Raw genomic sequence first — 13,240 nt, 5'->3', positions numbered from 1 at the left:
CTGCGCCCTATCCCCAGGGGGCTGAGCCCGCGGCGGCGGGAGGGAGGCTGTCGGGGGAGGCCGCGGGCCGGGTGCCAGGGCCGGGGTGCCAGGGGCCGGGGTGCCAGGGCCGGGGGTGCCACGGCCGGGGCGCGAGGGCCGGGGGTGCCAGGGGCGGGGGCGCAGGACCTGGACACGGACCTGGGCGGCGGGGGCGGCCCCGAGCCAAGTGGGGACAGGGAGGACTCACCTCGTGCCGGCACCACCAGGTCTTCCGAGCGCAGGTGAGGTCAAGGGTGACGGTTCTCTCCATCGATTGTGCGCGGCGGGGGAAGGGGGGGCAGGGGCCGCGGGGGACATGGAGCGCCCTAGGGACCCGGGTCGCCCTCCAGGGTGAGGCACACGCGGGTGCGCCCGACGGCCCCGCCCCACGGTCCCCCCACGGCGCTCGGGCCGCAGCTGCCTGGGTCCTGGGGCCCAGGCCCGCGGGAGGGGCGCCCGGGGGTCGCGGGAAGGAGCCGGGTGGGATCGCCGGCCCGCGTCGGCAGAAAGGAAGGCCTGGGCCCTGGGCCACCGGGGACCATCCCCTCCGCCACCCGCCCCCGCCCCCCGCGGGGTCCCCACGCGGCTATCCCTGCGCAGGGCCCGCCCCCCCGCGGACCCCCTCCCTCCCCGCAGGGGCCCCCCACTCCCTCCCCACGGCCCCCCCTCCCCACGGTCCCCCATTCCCTCCCCGTGGGACCCCCCACTCCCTCCCCGTGGGCCCCCCTCCCTCCCCGCGGCCCCCCATTCCCTCCCCGTGGGACCCCCCACTCCCTCCCCGCGAGGCCCCCTCCCTCCCCGTGGCCCCCCATTCCCTCCCCATGGGACCCCCCACTCCCTCCCCGCGAGGCCTCCCCTCCCTCCCCGCGGCCCCCCACTCTCTCCCCACGGGCCCCCTCATTCCCTCCCCGTGGGACCCCCCACTCCCTCCCCACGAGGCCCCCTCCCTCCCCGCGGCCCCCCATTCCCTCCCCGTGGGACCCCCCCATTCCCTCCCTGTGGGACCCCCCCACTCCCTCTCCGCGGCCCCCCCTCCAGGCTTCTTTCGGTCCTTGCCTCTCCGGGCTGGGCCCCGACGCCCCGATTCACACAGCATCCCCCACACAGCACCCGCCACGGCCCCCCCGGCTGCGCTTTTTCCTCTCCTATAACATGAAACAATTTCTAATATAATGTTACGTGTGTATATTTGTTTGTTTCTTATGCATCACCGGGTGGGTTGTTTTTGGGGGGTTTGGGGTTTTTTGTTTGTTTCTTGTCTACCTTTCTTTTCAGTGAAATGTAAGCTGTGATCTTCGCCTATTTTGTTTAACAATGCATCTTAAGACACTTGTTCAGTGGATTTAAGATAGTTGTGGAGTGAATTTAGATCATCAGATTTCTGCTTTTGCGATTTAGCTATAAGAAATATGAGCTTTGTGTACATCACAAAGTACACAACAATCAGGAAATGAATACAGTATAATAAGTAAGAAATACATAATAAATATAAAAGTTCTGTCCAGAAACTTCAAAATCTCTCGATGCAGGTAACCTCGGTTTTGGAGCAAGGCACAGCAGGTGCAAACCCAGGAGGTGAAAGCCAAAAGTGATCATTCTATCCAACTTCTTTATTCTACTAATGAAGACAATTAGGCCGAGGGACATTAAGTGTATTGAAGAATGTTAAAAAGTCAGCTGGTGGCACAACTAGAATTAGAACCAAATTTTCTAATTACTAACACAGTATCCATTACTTCCTCCAATTAACAGTATCACTGCTCAAATAAAATTTATAACAATCAAAAAAAAGTGCAAAGGAAGAAATTTCCAATGTTCTTGAGTATAAAAATGTATGGCTTTGAAAATTAAGCTGCAGGCCCTGATTTCACCAAGTGGAAATCCACTAGTCTGATACACTTGCTTCTCAAAAAGCGTAGATGGCTGCAGTCGAGCTTGTCTGAACGTAGAACTGTAAGAGCAAGGAGAGGTGTCTTCCTGAATCTAAAGTTACAATCTCATTGAACTAAATTACTGGCTTCGGCCAGTGGGTGGGAGTCTCATTTGCAGAACTGAAGTGAGTATAGGAACATCTACTACTAAAGAAGGGAAAGGTGGGGTCAACTAGTAAACGTGAAGGAAGTGGACGTCGTTGCTATAAGGGAATACCTTTTTAGTCTATTTGCTATTGAATAGTTTCTAAGAATCTTTTTTTTTTCTATTTAAATGACCAGCGAGTTAATTTACCCAGGAGAAAAACATCTAATAACTGTGCTTATGCTTCTACACCCTGAATTTTACACACGGAGCGTAATTCTCCCACTGAGTGTTACCAAATGAGAATCTGGGTCCGTGTCTCAGATCACTGGAATGTGATAGTCCCTCCTCGCTGCAACTGAAAACCAGGAAGGTAATAATTTTATAGCAAAGTTTATCATCTTCTTTCCCAGACATTTGGCTCTTTCGGTCTTGGGATTCTTTCCCCACTTCAATGTTTTAGCTAATTGAGATGCATTTCTATCTGATGAAGGCTGAACGCATCTTCCCTGGTGAAAATATTATACATAATAGTTATTAATGTCCCTGTGTTTAATCCCCACTTCACTGACAATAAATCAGTTTTTAGATTTCCTCTATAAATTGGCAATAAAAAGTTCATAAAACTAATCATTTAAAGGTCAATGTTTATATAGTCAAAGAAAAATAGAATCAAGACAACCCGTTTAATTCTCTGCTTTGCACTAATTTAAAAAAAAATGTTCTTCTATTCAGCAATCACTATAAGTCCATTCTGTAAAATAAAATTAGAATTTCAGCACCATCTGCAAATTCTCTCACACTGAAAGTTAATTACATTATCGTTAAACTGATTTGTTAGAGCTTGAAATGTTGTGTTATAGTAAGAATACATGAAGAATCTTTCAAATTCTGGTATCAGACTCTTCTCATTTTCAAACAAAACATTGCCTCATGTATTCAATGTAATCTGGTTAACTAACTGAAATGGTAGGATTCTTTATCCTCATTATTGTACAAGAATGTTAAATTATCTCCTTGGGAAGAAAGAAATAGTCATGACAATTGTTTTCTAAATTTTAAAAACTAGCAAATTTCTCTGCTTTCCAGAGTAGTATGGAATTTTTTTTTTAATTTATTTATGATAGTCACACAGAGAGAGGGAGAGAGAGGCAGAGACACAGGCAGAGGGAGAAGCAGGCTCCATGCACCGGGAGCCCGACGTGGGATTCGATCCCGGGTCTCCAGGATCGCGCCCTGGGCCAAAGGCAGGCGCCAAACCGCTGCGCCACCCAGGGATCCCTAGTATGGATTTTTTTATTTGAAAAACTCAATTTCCCTTCCAGATACTTCAAACCTTATTTAAATGCAAATAGTGTCCCAAAATATCTTCTTTCAACATACCATTCTCAATTGGAGACATAAGCAATTTAATGAAAAAAAAATTGATAAGCAATTCATTAACTGGAGATTTTCATTAAGTTCATGACTTTCCTGGAAGTATTTTAATGTAACTATTTTTCACACAACACAAATAAAAATCATGTATTATATGGAAAGGAAGACAGATCCAATGATTGACCAAACTGCGAAAAATCTGAACATGGTTTTGTTCTCAGTCCTATGGCAAGTTTCCACTTGACACCAAGCATCCCATTGGATAATCATAACATACTAGAAAGAGTGTAGATGCAAAAAATTGCAGAAGATTACAGTGACTTCTCAAGAAAGAGAAATATCTCTAACATCTTTGGATTATTCCTGAATTATGCATATAACAATGCTAAAATTTTGTTAAAACTTTGAAAGCTTGAAGGTCTCTCCCCTCCACAAGCCCCAACCATGTTTTCTCTTGAGACCAGCAATGAAAAGATTTGTTTAATATAAAAACCCTCCTAAAAAAAAAAAAAACAAAAAAACAAAAACCCTCCTAAATTTGTATAACGGGTTCCTAAATTATTTAACTTCTAAATTCTTAAAGGGGAAAGTCTCTTTTTCCATTTAGTATATTATTTGAAAAAGTAAATACAGTAATAACATATGTCAGCATAACCAAATCAATCTTCAGTTTACTGTCTAAAATTTAAAAGAAACTTTAGCAGCATAAGAAAATATTGTAGGTTCTGATTATGTGTTTTCTTGTATCTCCCTATTTCTATGGTTTGTATTTGAAAATGGTAAGATGGTCCATTGCAGACTAGAAACATAGAACATATTTCCATTCCAAAAGGACAGTAACCAAAAGCACATCATTAAACAATAGAAGTCTATCTGGGTCATCTGGTCAAACTTGCCCTGTAGCATTTCACACAAAATGCAATTTATTTTCTAAATTGAGTAACAGCCTCACAAAAGGATAAACTATAAAACTAGACAATACCCCTGCCCTGTTGGACCTCAATATATCTTGCTGCCAAATAAGAGAAAGTACTCAAAGAGAGAACAGAAATCCATAACCAAAGTGGGAAATAAACTTTAAAGTATGAATTTCTCTACAAATGAGTAGCAAGAACCAGAGGGAGAAGGAAAATCAACTCAACTGTTTCAATGAGGAACTACCAAATTATCTGAGAAGCAGTAATTTTCGGGACAATCAGTCCACCATTGTCATAAGGAAAGGGACCTGACACTTGGGCTCTTTAGGACAGTAAGGAGATGAGCAAATATTTATGGATGTCCACACTGATTCTTTTAAATGTTTTTCAAAAAGAAGTTTTATAGCCTGCAACACAGAAAATAACCATCACCAGCTCATATTTTCCATTTTGTTGGGCTTGATGGTGTTCTCAATAATGGTGAACTAAGGCTGTCTGCTTGGAATTAATGATTAGAAAATCTCACAGTATCAGTATTAACGTTAGATAACAACAGCAACAGCTAACATCTATTAAATGTTTATAATGGGCCGAGTGAGTGCTCGTCTGAGTACTTTGATTTTTTAGCTTGTGTAAATCCTCATAACGCAAATTATCTTGCCTATTTTATCAAAGAGAAAATAAAGGCACAGAGAATTTACCTGATTTACCCTAAATCACATAGCTAGTGATCTTAGAGCTATTATCTGAACCCACATAGTCTGACATCCAGGCCCACGTACTTGGACATAGTTGATTATGTCTTAGCTTAACCATGTCAAAGGAACCTAGGCAGTAGCAACAGAAGCCTACAATGGATTTTGACTTTCTGTAGTCAATGCCATTTTTTTGGTGGGTGAGCTTGCATATTACATTTTCTTCTATAATATTTTAAGCTCAGAAAAGAGTTCTATCTTGCAAAGATTGAACAAATATTCATTTTAGCCAACACCACCAATGACACTACTAAATAAGCCAGCACTTTCCTTTGTATCTTGTCTGTACTTTGAAGGGTCCAAGTCCAGAATTACCCTGAAGACGACTTCAATTTCTTGGCCATGGGCTTGGGCCCCTGGCTTAGTCTTGCCAGGCTAAGAGCTACATCCACCTTCACCTTCCCCATCTCTTTAAGGGTACGCAGCAGTCTGATAAGATGTCTTAGAAGTGTGAATCCCTTGGCCGAGGCGATTGCCTATTGCCCTGTCCTACCACCCTAATTCCCCTACCTCTCAACACAGAAATAGGATGAGAAAATTGCACTCCACGAAGTACTATACCTAGACTAGCTGGATGTCCCATACCTGCCTAAATTTAGAAGATGGGCAGCCTCTGAAGCCCAGCGCATGTCTCTCTTTGTACTACCATGTGTTGCTAAGAAATCACTCTGTGTCAACAACAAATAAAAAGTTAAGTGCAGTAAAGAATCAATAACTCTTCCTGGATCCATAAAGGGCCTGTGGACACAGAGAAAAACCCTGCTCTCCAGACTGGAGAGACAAGCAAGTGCACACAGGCAGTCCCAGCTTCCTGCAGTCGTGCGAAGCGGCCTCCGGAAACAGAGCTGGAGCAGGAAAGCTTGGACCTTAATTGACAAATAGCTGGAGGCTCCGTGCAGACAAGTCAGAGAGTTAAAAACTCCAGGGGGACCCAGTCACAGGGGGTCACCATGCTTTTGCGAGTCTTACCTCCAGGAGCACAACCAGGTTCTCACAGTAAATATCAGAGAAAAATCCCCTCCTGCTGCCAGCAGTGGTTGGGGAAAAGGTACTGTTTTTGAAATACACCGGAGCACTTGTTTCTTAACAAGCCCTGATCTCAGGGGAGACTAGTTAACCCCAGTCTCACAAGCTGTGGGTTTTATCCCAGCCTAACTGACCTGCGGTGGAGAAATACCCAACTCCAGCCAACCAGAGCCATCTTGTCCCACCAAGAGGGGGGAGGAATTAAAAAACAAAAACAAAAAACTTGTAAACCTCACAGTCCAGAGGCTAAAAGTCAGGATCTTCCCCTCATTTTGTGATGCTTCTCTCAACCCTGAAAAATACAATAAATTTGTTATAAAGCTACTGTGGAAAAGAGGAAAAGCTCTTTTGTATTAGTCTATGAGTGCGTATTGTGTTTGTGTCTCTGGGTGGGGGAGTTGTGAAGGGAGGGAAAGACATTAGAATAAAGCTGTTGAGAAGAACATGTATTTAGCTAAGAAGGAAATGAAAAGCAATACTAAATCTAACACTCAAGTAGATAAAGCTTCCAGTACCTTCACAGGAAATAAATGAATGGTGCTAATAGCTGGATCCAATTTATAAGGCACTAAACGGATATTATAGGAGGAAGGGAGATAATTAATCTTCAGCTAGAACAATGAAGGATCAGCTGCAGTATTATCACAGTGCCACATTCCAAGACACTGGAGGTGCTTTGCCTTCCAATGTATTAATCAAAGACTATCCAGAATTAGGATGTTTAATTATTTGCAAGGATTCTTTGTATTTTTTTATCTCTGCACAAAGCCACTGATTACTCCATATAAAAAGTTTTCCCTCTAACACCAATGTTAATAGCCCCTGAGTATAGAAATAAAGATATTTGACTTCAAAATTTAACAGAGGTATAGTTTTTGTGAATATTTGATAGATTAGAAATTTGATTTCAAATTTAATAAAGCTATAGTTCCTGGTGATTCTTTGAGTATTTGGTGTAAATTGTTTAAACCTTAGAACTTATAACAAATAGTGTCATTCTACTTTCATTAGATTCAAATAAAAAAAATAAAGTCATAAAAAAACTGAAGTCATGATTCTTAAACACAGGAAAAAAATGTCCAAATGTTAATTCTGTTTCTGCAGGAGATTACCTCAAACATGCGTAACATTGGTAATGAGGAAAGTTTTGGGCAATCTATGCCACTTCACAAATGCATAAAATAAAATGGGAGAGTAGAAAGCCAAGCACATTCTTTACCTTACAATATTTAACAAGTTTATTCTTAAAAGTTTCATAAATAAATTCTTATCATTATCAAAGTGATATAATCATCAACACGACATTGGTCGGCTACTTTTCCAGTAAACAAGTTTTAAAACAGGTGTTGTCGTTTTTTTCTGCTCCTCTCACACCTATATGTTTCCCTCTAGTTTGGAAAGACTGTCTTCCACTGTTTTCTTTTGCCTCGACTGTGCCCCTTAGTACATTTTACAAGTATGATCACATTCGCCTTTCAACTGTCATTAAATCCAATACTTTCTTATATTTATTTTACAATAGTCAATAAATATTGCTCAGCCTATGCAGAGTGGTGGTGCCATAACTCCATCTATAAACCTTCAAGGTTTTCTTACTCTAGGGATGCAGTCCAACCTCCTTAGTGTTACACTCGCGGCTTGTCCTTAGAAGGTAACGCCTTCTTCTAGGGAAAAGACTGTTCTGAATTTCTTGTAGCTCATTACAAAAGATTCAGGGTCCTTAAGCTCAGTGTTTCTCAGCTGTGACAAAAATCACCCCCATGGGACTTGGTGGGCTATGGGGCAAAGTACAGCCTTGCAAACGTGAGGCTCATATTTCCTGATGTGCTGTTAGTGATACGAGTCCTTTGTTTCTGACCTGGAGTCTCATGTCCTCCCGTATCTTCCATGAATACCCGATAAGCTCACTTATTAGTTGGCAAGTAGCTTCCATCAATGGAGATCAGGTGTTAACAGAGCCATGGCTTTCTGGAAGAAAAAGAATAAGGGCCTCATAGGCCCGTGTTCAGGATATAGAAGGACTCCTTAGGATTTGAGAAAGAATGCTCTTGCCTGGAGTAAGCAAAGGCAGGGAGAGGGGGCGTTGCAGGGAGGAAACTAGTGTCCCCTACTCTCCTACCTGTTCATGAATACTAATAGGCTGAGCGGTTGAGGAAAAGTAGACTGGAATGTAAGTTGCCCCGGCAGTGATGTGATGCCTGGTCACTGTTCTCCAGGCAGGAGGGGGAAGGGATACGATCACCACAACCCAGCAGCAAGCGTCGCTACCCCAGTTGAGAGGCAACGTGGCTGTAGCTGTGGGTCCAGGAGTCCCTCGAGCTGAAACTGATGGTGTCAGTGATGAACTCAGACATGTGAGCAGGTAAAAACACTAGAGGTCTTTTCTCAGTTCCTGCACCACCTGAAACCAAAAGTGGACGTGCTGTGCTTACTAATGTGGCACAGTCTCTCCCTCTGTGTCCTCCGTTCTTCACTCCCCTCACTACCCTAACCTCAGCTGGTTAATGGAGAAAGAAAATTAGCAGCAGGCTGAGGTTTCCCTGTCCTCAAGAGGCACTGAAAACCATCGGCACCTATTCATGTATGTGCTGGGATGCTTCAGGGACAGGAGACACTCGGACTTCCATGACTGCTAAACATAGGCACCCAACTCACCATCCTCCCCAGGGCTTCCAGGGCAAGAAGATGTCCGAATTCCACTGTTGCTGTTTGGACAGTTCACAGGGGGGTGCATGGGGTAGTGGGAGGGGGTGGAGTCTAACATGATGGTTTGGGGGGATTCTTTGGGGTCAGTTCAATGTGCTGCTGATGTCCTTACACCCGAACGTACAGTAGGACTGATGTGTTATATATTTAAACTTCATGTCCCATAAGTGCCATATGGGTGGCTCTCAATCAGTGAAGAGACACAGTGAAAGAACTGTTAGTGGGACAAACACTCCTGGAACTTTCTACCGATGGGCAGGTAGAAATCAGCGTGCAGGCCTCTGCCCTCTAATGTCCAAAGCTGTCACTAGACAGAATACGTTCTGTTGGTTGGCAAGTCAGCAGTTACGTTTCTAATCATCACACCTCCTCGGCAGGTGTGGCTAATAAACCCTGACAAAAATACAGAGGGGCCGTCACACCACGTAATTTATTAGGACTACTTAGGTGGACTAACAATGCTCAGTGCGTCCAGAAATCAAGGAAAACCTACTATTTCTTTGGATCTTCCATGACAAAAAAGGAGAATTATCATGTTGTGACATGTTAGGCATCGGAGACAGTGCGGTCTCACTCAGGCGTTTTGCTCCATTCTTCGTATCCACAAATGCACACAGGTCAGCATTCTCTGAGTGGGGCTCAAACCAGCAAGTTGTCCTGGAACCTATCCAGCCAGCTGTAGAACACTCTAGATCTTTGCAACCCCATAGCTTTAATGATCCCTTTGAGATACAAATATCTGATCTTGTATATGAGACACTGTGCAGTAGAAAGCCGCCTCTGCCCTGAAGACACCCTTGTGCTTCTGCACCTGTTGCCTCCTGGATATGGCTACTAGGTACAGTCCTTTTGGAAGCAGCTATCCCCTCACCGATGAGCTCTTGCCAAAAACAAATACCCAACCCAGGGAGGCCTAACGACGCCGCAGTCTGATATTCCCATTTAGAAGTGGGTCAGCAGCTTGCACTCAATAGCTCCGAAGGTGGGAGGGGACCTGGAATGCTCAAAAACACACTAGGCCTGGCTCCACTGGTAAGTCAACTTTACATGGAAAAGTGTCAAGTCAACTCTCCCTCTGGAAACTTTATCCCCCTACACTTTATCCCCCTATGAGTCGAAGCTACTGGCTTGTCAGGCCTTCAACACACAGAGATTCCCATAAAAGCTTGGTGCACCTAAGCGAGATCCAGTGAAAATTTTGATTCTCAACCAATTTTTCTATGGTTTTTGAAACAAAAACCACTGGGCTACTCAAGCTTTCCAGCCTCAGCACCAGCTATGTAGAATCAAAGCTGAAAAATACTATGTGATCTCACTTATATGTGTAATCCTTTAAAAAAAATACAGCTAGAAAAAAAACTGAACTCATAAATACAGACAAGAGATTGATAGTTGCCAATGATGAAGGGAGAGGGGTGGGCGATGCGGGTGAAGGGAGTTACAAGGTACAGACTTCCAGTTATAAGATGAATAAGTCGTGGGGATACGAGATGCAGCCTGGTGACTATGGTCAGTGATACTATATCACATATTTGAAAGTTGCTAGTGGAGTAGATCTTCGAAGGTCTCATCTCGAGGGAAAAAAAATTGAATGACTACATGCAATGACAGATGTTAAGTAAACCTATTATGGTGATCATTTTGCAATGTATGCAAATGTCAAATCACGGTGTTAACACTTGAAACGAATGCAGTGTTCTGTTTGTCAATCATATCTCAATGTTTAAAAATGGAAATATTCACTCTGCTCGGTGGGCCGAATTCAAGGCCGATGCACAGCATTCTACGTGGACCTCGTGCCACCTTCACCTCAGGGTTCTTGGTGGCGCCTCATCGTTGCCGGCATATTTTTAGGTTACAGGCTGGCTGTTTCAGTCCACTCGGGCATCAACCCTCTGGCCTTTGACCTCATCTGAGTCCCGTGATGGCCGCAGCCTCCCTTCTCCTCCACCACCACCTGCAAAGTTAAGAGGCACAGTTCATATGAGCACTCTCACCTCTGACCACAGCTGTAGGCTCAGCAGCCTTCGAGACTACTGTTTGGCTCACCAGCTCACTAGAAGAACTCACTGAAAGCAGTTGGTTAGACTCAGTTCTGGAGTATTCTAGGGACAGGATGCGTACTACAATCAGCCAAAAAATCGGATTGGCCCCCCAAATGGCCAACCACAGTCTCCGGCCCCTCAGGTGACTGACTGCGACCTTCGCGGCCCTGAGACCTCACCGCAAATCATAAATATGACTCAAAACCCTCAGGCAAACAAAGATATTTTTAGTGGGTAGAATATTCCGAGGGCTTGAAGATGACCTCTCAGGGAGCAAGGGTAAAGATTCCACCTCTAATTCAGACCCTCTTCATTCAGACAATGGTTTGCTTTTTGTTTAAAAAACCATTGAAAAATTGGTTGAGAATCAAAATATTCACTGGTCTACGTGGATGGACTTTCCACGTTCCCTGACATCCCGCAGCGCCTGGTATCACTTAGTTTTGGAATTATCTTCTCAAAAACAATGAAAATTTCCGATGTTTAGCTTTCTTACCCTTTCCTTGTCCACAGCTTGGTAAGGTAGTTTGGTCACTGAGTCTGGTCATCTCAGAGAGAACTAATCCTCCATCAGCCACTTCCTGGGTGACGATGATGAGCAAGGTGTGGAGGAAGCACACAGACATCTTTTGAAAATGTGAGATTCTGCTCTAGCCATTCCTGGACGAAATGCTACTTTCTTTCTCCCAAGGACAATCCTTAGCTGGCTTGATGGTCACACCTCCTTGACTGTGAAGCCAAAATGGGGCATAGAAGATTCAAACCAAAAACAAACAAACAAACAAAACAAAAAAACAAAACAAAACAAAACAAAACAAAAAAAAACCCAAAAGAAGAAGATTCCAACCTGATTCAGGTCCAGCCACCTGGTCTTACACCATAAAGATAATGACCATTTGGTTGTCCATTGCTTGTGGAGTCCTCCCACTGTAGCCCATACAGGACAAAACTCAGGACATGGAAGGGATCTGGAAGTTTTATAGAAATGCCCTTGCTGCTCTTACAAATGATCCTTTATATGAAAGGGTTGGATGTGAGTAGATGACTGGAGAAAGGGTGAGGTTCTAGCTATTGGAATGGAAAGTGATTTTATGAAGATGGAGAGCAACAAACCTGGCACCTGAGGAGAGAACATCTTAGATACAAAAAAGAATAAGGAAAGGAGAAAACTTAATCATAATTTTCTTTCAGAACTTTCTGTGGTTATGTTTCACATGAAAGAAAATGTCTCAGTATGGCTTTTCAAAATTTTATTTAGTTAATACCAATTGAATCCTAGGTCACCCATCCATCCCCTTCCAGATGAGTCTGACCATTTATTTCTCTTTAGCTTTTTTAAGACATCTACCTGAGAGAGCACTGGATGGCCGTTACACCCGAAATACATCTGGATGGCTCCTCGTCCTAATTCTTAATCATTTAGTTGAACAGAGGAATGCCAACCAGCTGGTAGTGTGGAAAAACTGGTAGTCCTTCTGAAAAGAAACGAAAAAAGAAAGAAAAGATTCAATTATTTAAACTGAATTTTGAACTCTCAAGGCAATAAGCCAGTCAGGTAGACTACATTGGAAGCACTCTCAACTTGTGCCCTCTGACTGATGTAGGTTCTCTTTGGCCACCATCAATTAGAAATGACATTTTCTTTCCAAGGACAAATTCAGAATTACATTTTCAGGTGGAAGCTAGGCAATAACACGTCTTTCTCCCAAAAACGTGGTAGCTTGTGCCTTAGTAGGGGTAGTAAGAGACCTTCATGTTTAAGGAAATACCGCCTCTGCTCTAGAAGGCATCCAACTCAGTCATAACCCACTGACCAGGGTTGATATGAATGAGACAATTGCCTTTTATTTCTTCCTTGCAAGACGATGAAGGGGTTGGGCAATCTTGAATACATTTTTATGAACCTGGCTTAAACCTCAAGTCAGGTGTAAAGGACAATATGGAAACTTAAAGGAGAAGCCATCTGGCTTTCTACAGGACGTTCTAATTGTTTATAGAGGCCTGGCATGACTGAGGTAAATAGCACATGTTAGCCCCATCCTTCTTGGAATCTTGCTGGGAGGAGCCTTAATTAAATTAAATGCTATTTGAGACAAACTAAATCAATGTGGTCCCCTATCAGATTAACTAGAATGTAGCAATCTACACAAAAGACACAATTATTTGGAGACAATTCCCCATGGATATCTCCTACCTCTGCACATTTTTGTGAGCAAGGACACTACCACTAACTAGACTATTTTTAGTTCTGGACTATTTTAAGGACGTCGTATAGCAAATACCCTTGGCAGATAGAAATAGTGCGTTTTCCTCCAAGACAGAGTAAATAAATCTGCTAGTATCATAATGTCTCCTACAAGGCAAAGGTCAAATAGAT

At 43.7% G+C, this 13,240-nt stretch overlaps 1 long non-coding RNA gene across 1 annotated transcript; it reads right to left on the bottom strand.

Moving 5' to 3' along the window:
* Positions 1–7,424: 7,424 nt before the first annotated feature.
* LOC144305237 (uncharacterized) lies at positions 7,425–12,340 on the bottom strand. Its single transcript, XR_013372291.1, has 3 exons — positions 12,212–12,340; positions 11,360–11,592; positions 7,425–10,775 (listed from the first exon to the last, which is right to left on the bottom strand). It is a non-coding gene; the product is annotated as an uncharacterized LOC144305237 (long non-coding RNA).
* Between the last annotated feature and the right edge of the window lie 900 nt (positions 12,341–13,240).

This window comes from Canis aureus, chromosome 35 (assembly GCF_053574225.1).
Source record: "Canis aureus isolate CA01 chromosome 35, VMU_Caureus_v.1.0, whole genome shotgun sequence".
NCBI lineage: Eukaryota > Metazoa > Chordata > Mammalia > Carnivora > Canidae > Canis > Canis aureus.
Note: the sequence above shows the minus strand (reverse complement) of the source record. Positions and strands in the feature narration are given on the sequence as shown.